The sequence below is a fragment of the Pongo abelii genome, chromosome 18 (assembly GCF_028885655.2).
Source record: "Pongo abelii isolate AG06213 chromosome 18, NHGRI_mPonAbe1-v2.0_pri, whole genome shotgun sequence".
NCBI classification, from domain to species: Eukaryota; Metazoa; Chordata; class Mammalia; order Primates; family Hominidae; genus Pongo; species Pongo abelii.
This window is the reverse complement of record NC_072003.2, coordinates 39,779,242-39,793,276: the sequence shown is the minus strand read 5'-3', so window position 1 is coordinate 39,793,276 and position 14,035 is coordinate 39,779,242.

The following is a 14,035-nucleotide window of genomic DNA, read 5'->3' as shown; positions in this document are numbered from 1 at the left end:
TGCAAGTGTTTATTTCGAGCGCTCTGAGGCCTATGCTGGAAAAGGAAGTGTCTTCAAATAACAACTACACAGAAGCATTCTCAGAAACTTCTTTGTGATGAGTGCATTCAACTCACAGACTTGAACCTTCCTTTTGATAGAACAGTTTTGAAACACACTTTTTGTAGAATCTGCAAGTAGGTATTGTGAGCGCTTTCAGGCCTATGCTGGGAAATGAAATATCTTCACCTAAAAACTAGACAGAAGCATTCTCAGAAACTTCTCTGTGATGAGTGCATTCAACTCACATACTTGAACATTCCTTTTGATAGAGCAGTTTGGAAACACTCCTTTTGTAATATCTGCAAGTGTTTATTTGGAGCGCTCTGAGGCCTAAGCTGGAAAAGGAAATACCTTCAAATAAAAACTAGACAAAAGCATTCTCAGAAACTACTTTGTGAGGAGTGCATTCTACTCGCAGAGTTGAACCTTCTTTTTGGTAGAAGAGTTTTCAAACTCTCTTTTTGTAGAATCTGCAAGTGCATATTTGGAGCTGTTGGAGGCCAAGGCTGGGAAAGGGAACATCCTCAGACAGAGACTAGACAGAAGCACTCCCAGAAACTTGTTTGTGACGAGTGCATTCAACTCACAGACTTGAACGTTTCTTTTGAAACAGCAGTTTTGGAACACTCTTTTTGTAGAATCTGCTAGCGTATATTTGGAGCGCTGTGAAGCCTATGCTGGGAAATGTAATGTCTCCACTTAAAAACTAGACAGAAGCATTCTCAGAAACTTCTGTGTGATGAGTGCATTCAACTCACAGACTTGAACGTTCCTTTTGATAGAACAGTTTTGAAACACTCTTTCTGCAGAATCTGCAAGTGTTCATTTCGAGCGATTTGAGGCCTATGTTGGAAAAGGAAATGTCTTCAAATAACAACTACACAGAAGTATTCTCAGAAACTTCTTTGTGATGAGTGCATTCAACTCACAGACTTGAAACTTCCTTTTGAAAGAGCAGTTTTGAAACACACTTTTTGTAGAATCTGCAAGTGGATATTTGGAGCGCTTTGAGGTCTATGCTGGGAAATGAAATATCTTCACCTAAAAACTAGACAGAAGCATTCTCAGAAACTTCTGTGTGATGAGTGCATTCAACTCACAGACTTGAACGTTCCTTTTGATAGAACAGTTTTGAAACACTCTTTCTGCAGAATCTGCAAGTGTTTATTTCGAGCGCTTTGAGGCCTATGCTGGAAAAGGAAGTGTCTTCAAATAACAACTACACAGAAGCATTCTCAGAAACTTCTTTGTGATGAGTGCATTCAACTCACAGACTTGAACCTTTCTTTTGATAGAACAGTTTTGAAACACACTTTTTGTAGAATCTGCAAGTAGGTATTTGGAGCGCTTTCAGGCCTATGCTGGGAAATGAAATATCTTCACCTAAAAACTAGACAGAAGCATTCTCAGAAACTTCTCTGTGATGAGTGCATTCAACTCACATACTTGAACATTCCTTTTGATAGAGCAGTTTGGAAACACTCCTTTTGTAAAATCTGCAAGTGTTTATTTGGAGCGCTCTGAGGCCTAAGCTGGAAAAGGAAATATCTTCAAATAAAAACTAGACAGAAGCATTCTCAGAAACTTCTTTGTGAGGAGTGCATTCTACTCGCAGAGTTGAAACTTCTTTTTGGTAGAAGAGTTTTCTAACTCTCTTTTTGTAGAACCTGCAATTGCATATTTGGAGCTGTTGGAGGAAAATGCTGGGAAAGGGAACATCCTCAGACAGAGACTAGACAGAAGCACTCCCAGAAACTTGTTTGTGACGAGTGCATTCAACTCACAGACTTGAACGTTTCTTTTGAAAGAGCAGTTTTGGAACACTATTTTTGTAGAATCTGCTAGCGTATATTTGGAGCGCTGTGAAGCCTATGCTGGGAAATGTAATGTCTCCACTTAAAAACTAGACAGAAGCATTCTCAGAAACTTCTGTGTGATGAGTGCATTCAACTCACAGACTTGAACGTTCCTTTTGATAGAACAGTTTTGAAACACTCTTTCTGCAGAATCTGCAAGTGTTCATTTCGAGCGATTTGAGGCCTATGCTGGAAAAGGAAATGCCTTCCAATAACAACTACACAGAAGCATTCTCAGAAACTTCTTTGTGATGAGTGCATTCAACTCACAGACTTGAACCTTCCTTTTGAAAGAGCAGTTTTGAAACATACTTTTTGTAGAATCTGCAAGTGGATATTTGGAGCGGTTTGAGGCCTATGCTGGGAAATGAAATATCTTCACCTAAAAACTAGACAGAAGCATTCTCAGAAACTTCTGTGTGATGAGTGCATTCAACTCACAGACCTGAACGTTCCTTTTGATAGAAGAGTTTTGAAACACTCTTTCTGCAGAATCTGCAAGTGTTTATTTGGAGCGCTCTGAGGCCTATGCTGGAAAAGGAAATGTCTTCAAATAACAACTAGACAGAAGCATTCTCAGAAACTTCTTTGTGATGAGTGCATTCAACTCACAGACTTGAACCTTCCTTTTCAAAGAGCGGTTTTGAAACTCTCTTTTTGTAGAATCTGCAAGTGGATATTTGGAGCGCTTTGAGGCCTATGCTGGGAAATGAAATATCTTCACCTAAAAACTAGACAGAAGCATTCTCAAAAACTTCTTTGTGACGAGTGCATTCAACTCACAGACTTGAACGTTTCTTTTGCAAGAGCAGTTTTGGAACACTCTTTTTGTAGAATCTGCTAGTGTATATTTGGAGCGCTGTGAGGCCTATGCTGGGAAATGAAATGTCTCCACTTAAAAACTAGACAGAAGCATTCTCAGAAACTTCTGTGTGATGAGTGCATTCAACTCACAGACTTGAACGTTCCTTTTGATAGAACAGTTTTGAAACACTCTTTCAGCAGAATCTGCAAGCGTTCATTTCGAGCGATTTGAGGCCTATGTTGGAAAAGGAAATGTCTTCAAATAACAACTACACAGAAGTATTCTCAGAAACTTCTTTGTGATGAGTGCATTCAACTCACAGACTTGAACCTTCCTTTTGAAAGAGCAGTTTTGAAACACACTTTTTTAGGATCTGCAAGTGGATATTTGGAGCGCTTTGAGGTCTATGCTGGGAAATGAAATATCTTCACCTAAAAACTAGACAGAAGCATTCTCAGAAACTTCTGTGTGATGAGTGCATTCAACTCACAGACTTGAACGTTCCTTTTGATAGAACAGTTTTGAAACACTCTTTCTGCAGAATCTGCAAGTGTTTATTTCGAGCGCTCTGAGGCCTATGCTGGAAAAGGAAGTGTCTTCAAATAACAACTACACAGAAGCATTCTCAGAAACTTCTTTGTGATGAGTGCATTCAACTCACAGACTTGAACCTTCCTTTTGATAGAACAGTTTTGAAACACACTTTTTGTAGAATCTGCAAGTAGGTATTTTGAGCGCTTTCAGGCCTATGCTGGGAAATGAAATATCTTCACCTAAAAACTAGACAGAAGCATTCTCAGAAACTTCTCTGTGATGAGTGCATTCAACTCACATACTTGAACATTCCTTTTGATAGAGCAGTTTGGAAACACTCCTTTTGTAATCTCTGCAAGTGTTTATTTGGAGCGCTCTGAGGCCTAAGCTGGAAAAGGAAATACCTTCAAATAAAAACTAGACAGAAGCATTCTCAGAAACTACTTTGTGAGGAGTGCATTCTACTCGCAGAGTTGAACCTTCTTTTTGGTAGAAGAGTTTTCAAACTCTCTTTTTGTAGAATCTGCAAGTGCATATTTGGAGCTGTTGGAGGCCAAGGCTGGGAAAGGGAACATCCTCAGACAGAGACTAGACAGAAGCACTCCCAGAAACTTGTTTGTGACGAGTGCATTCAACTCACAGACTTGAACGTTTCTTTTGAAAGAGCAGTTTTGGAACACTCTTTTTGTAGAATCTGCTAGCGTATATTTGGAGCGCTGTGAAGCCTATGCTGGGAAATGTAATGTCTCCACTTAAAAACTAGACAGAAGCATTCTCAGAAACTTCTGTGTGATGAGTGCATTCAACTCACAGACTTGAACGTTCCTTTTGATAGAACAGTTTTGAAACACTCTTTCTGCAGAATCTGCAAGTGTTCATTTCGAGCGATTTGAGGCCTATGCTGGAAAAGGAAATGCCTTCCAAAAACAACTACACAGAAGCATTCTCAGAAACTTCTTTGTGATGAGTGCATTCAACTCACAGACTTGAACCTTCCTTTTGAAAGAGCAGTTTTGAAACATACTTTTTGTAGAATCTGCAAGTGGATATTTGGAGCGCTTTGAGGCCTATGCTGGGAAATGAAATATCTTCACCTAAAAACTAGACAGAAGCATTCTCAGAAACTTCTGTGTGATGAGTGCATTCAACTCACAGACTTGAACGTTCCTTTTGATAGAACAGTTTTGAAACACTCTTTCTGCAGAATCTGCAAGTGTTCATTTCGAGCGCTGTGAAGCCTATGCTGGAAAAGGAAATGTCTTCAAATAACAACTACACAGAAGCATTCTCAGAAACTTCTTTGTGATGAGTGCATTCAACTCACAGACTTGAACCTTCCTTTTCAAAGAGCGGTTTTGAATCTCTCTTTTTGCAGAATCTGCAAGTCGATATTTGGAGTGCTTTGAGGCCTATGCTGGGAAATGAAATATCTTCACCTAAAAACTAGACAGAAGCATTCTCAGAAACTTCTTTGTGACGAGTGCATTCAACTCACAGATTTGAACGTTTCTTTTGCAAGAGCAGTTTTGGAACACTCTTTTTGTAGAATCTGCTAGTGTATATTTGGAGCGCTGTGAGGCCTATGCTGGGAAATGAAATGTCTCCACTTAAAAACTAGACAGAAGCATTCTCAGAAACTTCTGTGTGATGAGTGCATTCAACTCACAGACTTGAACGTTCCTTTTGATAGAACAGTTTTGAAACACTCTTTCAGCAGAATCTGCAAGTGTTCATTTCGAGCGATTTGAGGCCTATGTTGGAAAAGGAAATGTCTTCAAATAACAACTACACAGAAGTATTCTCAGAAACTTCTTTGTGATGAGTGCATTCAACTCACAGACTTGAACCTTTCTTTTGAAAGAGCAGTTTTGAAACACACTTTTTGTAGGATCTGCAACTGGATATTTGGAGCGCTTTGAGGTCTATGCTGGGAAATGAAATATCTTCACCTAAAAACTAGACAGAAGCATTCTCAGAAACTTCTGTGTGATGAGTGCATTCAACTCACAGACTTGAACGTTCCTTTTGATAGAACAGTTTTGAAACACTCTTTCTGCAGAATCTGCAAGTGTTTATTTCGAGCGCTTTGAGGCCTATGCTGGAAAAGGAAGTGTCTTCAAATAACAACTACACAGAAGCATTCTCAGAAACTTCTTTGTGATGAGTGCATTCAACTCACAGACTTGAACCTTCCTTTTGATAGAACAGTTTTGAAACACACTTTTTGTAGAATCTGCAAGTAGGTATTTGGAGCGCTTTCAGGCCTATGCTGGGAAATGAAATATCTTCACCTAAAAACTAGACAGAAGCATTCTCAGAAACTTCTCTATGATGAGTGCATTCAACTCACATACTTGAACACTCCTTTTGATAGAGCAGTTTGGAAACACTCCTTTTGTAAAATCTGCAAGTGTTTATTTGGAGCGCTCTGAGGCCTAAGCTGAAAAAGGAAATATCTTCAAATAAAAACTAGACAGAAGCATTCTCAGAAACTTCTTTGTGATGAGTGCATTCTACTCGCAGAGTTGAACCTTCTTTTTGGTAGAAGAGTTTTCAAACTCTCTTTTTGTAGAATCTGCAAGTGCATATTTGGAGCTGTTGGAGGCCAATGCTGGGAAAGGGAACATCCTCAGACAGAGACTAGACAGAAGCACTCCCAGAAACTTGTTTGTGACGAGTGCATTCAACTCACAGACTTGAACGTTTCTTTTGAAAGAGCAGTTTTGGAACACTCTTTTTGTAGAATCTGCTAGCGTATATTTGGAGCGCTGTGAAGCCTATGCTGGGAAATGAAATGTCTCCACTTAAAAACTAGACAGAAGCATTCTCAGAAACTTCTGTGTGATGAGTGCATTCAACTCACAGACTTGAACGTTCCTTTTGATAGAACAGTTTTGAAACACTCTTTCTGCAGAATCTGCAAGTGTTCATTTCGAGCGATTTGAGGCCTATGCTGGAAAAGGAAATGCCTTCAAATAACAACTACACAGAAGCATTCTCAGAAACTTCTTTGTGATGAGTGCATTCAACTCACAGACTTGAACCTTCCTTTTGAAAGAGCAGTTTTGAAACATACTTTTTGTATAATCTGCAAGTGGATATTTGGAGCGCTTTGAGGCCTATGCTGGGAAATGAAATATCTTCACCTAAAAACTAGACAGAAGCATTCTCAGAAACTTCTGTGTGATGAGTGCATTCAACTCACAGACTTGAACGTTCCTTTTGATAGAACAGTTTTGAAACACTCTTTCTGCAGAATCTGCAAGTGTTCATTTCGAGCGCTGTGAAGCCTATGCTGGAAAAGGAAATGTCTTCAAATAACAACTACACAGAAGCATTCTCAGAAACTTCTTTGTGATGAGTGCATTCAACTCACAGACTTGAACCTTCCTTTTCAAAGAGCGGTTTTGAATCTCTCTTTTTGTAGAATCTGCAAGTGGATATTTGGAGCGCTTTGAGGCCTATGCTGGGAAATGAAATATCTTCACCTAAAAACTAGACAGAAGCATTCTCAGAAACTTCTTTGTGACGAGTGCATTCAACTCACAGATTTGAACGTTTCTTTTGCAAGAGCAGTTTTGGAACACTCTTTTTGTAGAATCTGCTAGTGTATATTTGGAGCGCTGTGAGGCCTATGCTGGGAAATGAAATGTCTCCACTTAAAAACTAGACAGAAGCATTCTCAGAAACTTCTGTGTGATGAGTGCATTCAACTCACAGACTTGAACGTTCCTTTTGATAGAACAGTTTTGAAACACTCTTTCAGCAGAATCTGCAAGTGTTCATTTCGAGCGATTTGAGGCCTATGTTGGAAAAGGAAATGTCTTCAAATAACAACTACACAGAAGTATTCTCAGAAACTTCTTTGTGATGAGTGCATTCAACTCACAGACTTGAACCTTCCTTTTGAAAGAGCAGTTTTGAAACACACTTTTTGTAGGATCTGCAACTGGATATTTGGAGCGCTTTGAGGTCTATGCTGGGAAATGAAATATCTTCACCTAAAAACTAGACAGAAGCATTCTCAGAAACTTCTGTGTGATGAGTGCATTCAACTCACAGACTTGAACGTTCCTTTTGATAGAACAGTTTTGAAACACTCTTTCTGCAGAATCTGCAAGTGTTTATTTCGAGCGCTTTGAGGCCTATGCTGGAAAAGGAAGTGTCTTCAAATAACAACTACACAGAAGCATTCTCAGAAACTTCTTTGTGATGAGTGCATTCAACTCACAGACTTGAACCTTCCTTTTGATAGAACAGTTTTGAAACACACTTTTTGTAGAATCTGCAAGTAGGTATTTGGAGCGCTTTCAGGCCTATGCTGGGAAATGAAATATCTTCACCTAAAAAGTAGACAGAAGCATTCTCAGAAACTTCTCTATGATGAGTGCATTCAACTCACATACTTGAACACTCCTTTTCATAGAGCAGTTTGGAAACACTCCTTTTGTAATATCTGCAAGTGTTTATTTGGAGCGCTCTGAGGCCTAAGCTGGAAAAGGAAATACCTTCAAATAAAAACTAGACAGAAGCATTCTCAGAAACTACTTTGTGAGGAGTGCATTCTACTCGCAGAGTTGAACCTTCTTTTTGGTAGAAGAGTTTTCAAACTCTCTTTTTGTAGAATCTGCAAGTGCATATTTGGAGCTGTTGGAGGCCAATGCTGGGAAAGGGAACATCCTCAGACAGAGACTAGACAGAAGCACTCCCAGAAACTTGTTTGTGACGAGTGCACTCAACTCACAGATTTGAACGTTTCTTTTGCAAGAGCATTTTTGGAACACTCTTTTTGTAGAATCTGCTAGTGTATATTTGGAGCGCTGTGAGGCCTATGCTGGGAAATGAAATGTCTCCACTTAAAAACTAGACAGAAGCATTCTCAGAAACTTCTGTGTGATGAGTGCATTCAACTCACAGACTTGAACGTTCCTTTTGATAGAACAGTTTTGAAACACTCTTTCAGCAGAATCTGCAAGTGTTCATTTCGAGCGATTTGAGGCCTATGTTGGAAAAGGAAATGTCTTCAAATAACAACTACACAGAAGTATTCTCAGAAACTTCTTTGTGATGAGTGCATTCAACTCACAGACTTGAACCTTCCTTTTGAAAGAGCAGTTTTGAAACACACTTTTTGTAGGATCTGCAAGTGGATATTTGGAGCGCTTTGAGGTCTATGCTGGGAAAAGAAATATCTTCACCTAAAAACTAGACAGAAGCATTCTCAGAAACTTCTGTGTGATGACTGCATTCAACTCACAGACTTGAACGTTCCTTTTGATAGAACAGTTTTGAAACACTCTTTCTACAGAATCTGCAAGTGTTTATTTCGAGCGCTCTGAGGCCTATGCTGGAAAAGGAAGTGTCTTCAAATAACAACTACACAGAAGCATTCTCAGAAACTTCTTTGTGATGAGTGCATTCAACTCACAGACTTGAACCTTCCTTTTGATAGAACAGTTTTGAAACACACTTTTTGTAGAATCTGCAAGTAGGTATTTGGAGCGCTTTCAGGCCTATGCTGGGAAATGAAATATCTTCACCTAAAAAGTAGACAGAAGCATTCTCAGAAACTTCTCTGTGATGAGTGCATTCAACTCACATACTTGAACATTCCTTTTGATAGAGCAGTTTGGAAACACTCCTTTTGTAATATCTGCAAGTGTTTATTTGGAGCGCTCTGAGGCCTAAGCTGGAAAAGGAAATACCTTCAAATAAAAACTAGACAGAAGCATTCTCAGAAACTACTTTGTGAGGAGTGCATTCTACTCGCAGAGTTGAACCTTCTTTTTGGTAGAAGAGTTTTCAAACTCTCTTTTTGTAGAATCTGCAAGTGCATATTTGGAGCTGTTGGAGGCCAATGCTGGGAAAGGGAACATCCTCAGACAGAGACTAGACAGAAGCACTCCCAGAAAGTTGTTTGTGACGAGTGCATTCAACTCACAGACTTGAACGTTTCTTTTGAAAGAGCAGTTTTGGAACACTCTTTTTGTAGAATCTGCTAGCGTATATTTGGAGCGCTGTGAAGCCTATGCTGGGAAACGTAATGTCTCCATTTAAAAACTAGACAGAAGCATTCTCAGAAACTTCTGTGTGATGAGTGCATTCAACTCACAGACTTGAACGTTCCTTTTGATAGAACAGTTTTGAAACACTCTTTCTGCAGAATCTGTAAGTGTTCATTTCGAGCGCTGTGAAGCCTATGCTGGAAAAGGAAATGTCTTCAAATAACAACTACACAGAAGTATTCTCAGAAACTTCTTTGTGATGAGTGCATTCAACTCACAGACTTGAACCTTCCTTTTCAAAGAGCAGTTTTGAAACACACTTTTTGTAGAATCTGCAAGTGGATATTTGGAGCGCTTTGAGGTCTATGCTGGGAAATGAAATATCTTCACCTAAAAACTAGACAGAAGCATTCTCAGAAACTTCTGTGTGATGAGTGCATTCAACTCACAGACTTGAACGTTTCTTTTGAGAGAACAGTTTTGAAACACTCTTTCTGCAGAATCTGCAAGTGTTTATTTGGAGCGCTCTGAGGCCTAAGCTGGAAAAGGAAATACCTTCAAATAAAAACTAGACAGAAGCATTCTCAGAAACTTCTTTGTGATGAGTGCATTCAACTCACAGACATGAACCTTCCTTTTGAAAGAGCAGTTTGGAAACATACTTTTTGTAGAATCTGCAAGTGAATATTTGGAGCGCTTTGAGGCCTATGCTGGGAAATGAACTATCTTCACCTAAAAATTAGACAGAAGCATTCTCAGAAACTTCTCTGTGATGAGTTCATTCAACTCACAGACTTGAACGTTCCTTTTGATAGAACAGTTTTGAAACACTCTTTCTGCAGAATCTGCAAGTGTTTATTTCGAGCGCTCTGAGGCCTATGCTGGAAAAGGAAATGTCTTCAAATAACAACTACACAGAAGCATTCTCAGAAACTTCTTTGTGATGAGTGCATTCAACTCACAGACTTGAACCTTCCTTTTCAAAGAGCGGTTTTGAAACTCTCTTTTTGTAGAATCTGCAAGTGGATACTTGGAGCGCTTTGAGGCCTATGCTGGGAAATGAAATATCTTCACCTAAAAACTAGACAGAAGCATTCTCAGAAACTTCTTTGTGACGAGTGCATTCAACTCACAGACTTGAACGTTTCTTTTGCAAGAGCAGTTTTGGAACACTCTTTTTGTAGAATCTGCTAGTGTATATTTGGAGCGCTGTGAGGCCTATGCTGGGAAATGAAATGTCTCCACTTAAAAACTAGACAGAAGCATTCTCAGAAACTTCTGTGTGATGAGTGCATTCAACTCACAGACTTGAACGTTCCTTTTGATAGAACAGTTTTGAAACACTCTGTCAGCAGAATCTGCAAGTGTTCATTTCGAGCCATTTGAGGCCTATGTTGGAAAAGGAAATGTCTTCAAATAACAACTACACAGAAGTATTCTCAGAAACTTCTTTGTGATGAGTGCATTCAACTCACAGACTTGAACCTTCCTTTTGAAAGAGCAGTTTTGAAACACACTTTTTGTAGAATCTGCATGTGGATATTTGGAGCGCTTTGAGGTCTATGCTGGGAAATGAAATATCTTCACCTAAAAACTAGACAGAAGCATTCTCAGAAACTTCTGTGTGATGAGTGCATTCAACTCACAGACTTGAACGTTCCTTTTGATAGAACAGTTTTGAAACACTCTTTCTTCAGAATCTGCAAGTGTTTATTTCGAGCGCTCTGAGGCCTATGCTGGAAAAGGAAATGTCTTCAAATAACAACTACACAGAAGCATTCTCAGAAACTTCTTTGTGATGAGTGCATTCAACTCACAGACTTGAACCTTCCTTTTCAAAGAGCGGTTTTGAAACTCTCTTTTTGTAGAATCTGCAAGTGGATATTTGGAGCACTTTGAGGCCTATGCTGGGAAATGAAATATCTTCACCTAAAAACTAGACAGAAGCATTCTCAGAAACTTCTTTGTGACGAGTGCATTCAACTCACAGACTTGAACGTTTCTTTTGCAAGAGCAGTTTTGGAACACTCTTTTTGTAGAATCTGCTAGTGTATATTTGGAGCGCTGTGAGGCCTATGCTGGGAAATGAAATGTCTCCACTTAAAAACTAGACAGAAGCATTCTCAGAAACTTCTGTGTGATGAGTGCATTCAACTCACAGACTTGAACGTTCCTTTTGATAGAACAGTTTTGAAACACTCTGTCAGCAGAATCTGCAAGTGTTCATTTCGAGCGATTTGAGGCCTATGTTGGAAAAGGAAATGTCTTCAAATAACAACTACACTCTAGAAGTATTCTCAGAAACTTCTTTGTGATGAGTGCATTCAACTCACAGACTTGAACCTTCCTTTTGAAAGAGCAGTTTTTAAACACACTTTTTGTAGAATCTGCAAGTGGATATTTGGAGCGCTTTGAGGTCTATGCTGGGAAATGAAATATCTTCACCTAAAAACTAGACAGAAGCATTCTCAGAAACTTCTGTGTGATGAGTGCATTCAACTCACAGACTTGAACGTTCCTTTTGATAGAACAGTTTTGAAACACTCTTTCTGCAGAATCTGCAAGTGTTTATTTCGAGCGCTTTGAGGCCTATGCTGGAAAAGGAAGTGTCTTCAAATAACAACTACACAGAAGCATTCTCAGAAACTTCTTTGTGATGAGTGCATTCAACTCACAGACTTGAACCTTTCTTTTGATAGAACAGTTTTGAAACACACTTTTTGTAGAATCTGCAAGTAGGTATTTGGAGCGCTTTCAGGCCTATGCTGGGAAATGAAATATCTTCACCTAAAAACTAGACAGAAGCATTCTCAGAAACTTCTCTGTGATGAGTGCATTCAACTCACATACTTGAACATTCCTTTTGATAGAGCAGTTTGGAAACACTCCTTTTGTAAAATCTGCAAGTGTTTATTTGGAGCGCTCTGAGGCCTAAGCTGGAAAAGGAAATATCTTCAAATAAAAACTAGACAGAAGCATTCTCAGAAACTTCTTTGTGATGAGTGCATTCTACTCGCAGAGTAGAACCTTCTTTTTGGTAGAAGAGTTTTCAAACTCTCTTTTTGTAGAATCTGCAAGTGCATATTTGGAGCTGTTGGAGGCCAATGCTGGGAAAGGGAACATCCTCAGACAGAGACTAGACAGAAGCATTCCCAGAAACTTGTTTGTGAGGAGTGCATTCAACTCACAGACTTGAACGTTTCTTTTGAAAGAGCAGTTTTGGAACACTCTTTTTGTAGAATCTGCTAGCGTATATTTGGAGCGCTGTGAAGCCTATGCTGGGAAATGTAATGTCTCCCCTTAAAAACTAGACAGAAGCATTTTCAGAAACTTCTGTGTGATGAGTGCATTCAACTCACAGACTTGAACGTTCCTTTTGATAGAACAGTTTTGAAACACTCTTTCTGCAGAATCTGCAAGTGTTCATTTCGAGCGATTTGAGGCCTATGCTGGAAAAGGAAATGCCTTCAAATAACAACTACACAGAAGCATTCTCAGAAACTTCTTTGTGATGAGTGCATTCAACTCACAGACTTGAACCTTCCTTTTGAAAGAGCAGTTTTGAAACACACTTTTTGTAGAATCTGCAAGTGGATATTTGGAGCGCTTTGAGGTCTATGCTGGGAAATGAAATATCTTCACCTAAAAACTAGACAGAAGCATTCTCAGAAACTTCTGTGTGATGAGTGCATTCAACTCACAGACTTGAACGTTCCTTTTGATAGAACAGTTTTGAAGCACTCTGTCAGCAGAATCTGCAAGTGTTCATTTCGAGCGATTTGAGGCCTATGTTGGAAAAGGAAATGTCTTCAAATAACAACTACACAGAAGTATTCTCAGAAACTTCTTTGTGATGAGTGCATTCAACTCACAGACTTGAACCTTCCTTTTGAAAGAACAGTTTTGAAACACACTTTTTGTAGAATCTGCAAGTGGATATTTGGAGCGCTTTGAGGTCTATGCTGAGAAATGAAATATCTTCACCTAAAAACTAGACAGAAGCATTCTCAGAAACTTCTGTGTGATGAGTGCATTCAACTCACAGACTTGAACGTTCCTTTTGATAGAACAGTTTTGAAACACTCTTTCTGCAGAATCTGCAAGTGTTTATTTCGAGCGCTCTGAGGCCTATGCTGGAAAAGGAAGTGTCTTCAAATAACAACTACACAGAAGCATTCTCAGAAACTTCTTTGTGATGAGTGCATTCAACTCACAGACTTGAACCTTTCTTTTGATAGAACAGTTTTGAAACACACTTTTTGTAGAATCTGCAAGTAGGTATTTGGAGCGCTTTCAGGCCTATGCTGGGAAATGAAATATCTTCACCTAAAAACTAGACAGAAGCATTCTCAGAAACTTCTCTCTGATGAGTGCATTCAACTCACATAGTTGAACATTGCTTTTGATAGAGCAGTTTGGAAACACTCCTTTTGTAAAATCTGCAAGTGTTTATTTGGAGCGCTCTGAGGCCTAAGCTGGAAAAGGAAATATCTTCAAATAAAAACTAGACAGAAGCATTCTCAGAAACTTCTTTGTGATGAGTGCATTCTACTCGCAGAGTTGAACCTTCTTTTTGGTAGAAGAGTTTTCAAACTCTCTTTTTGTAGAATCTGCAAGTGCATATTTGGAGCGGATGGAGGCCAATGCTGGGAAAGGGAACATCCTCAGACAGAGACTAGACGGAGGCATTCCCAGAAACTTGTTTGTGACGAGTGCATTCAACTCACAGACTTGAACGTTTCTTTTGAAAGAGCAGTTTTGGAACACTCTTTTTGTAGAATCTGCTAGCGTAT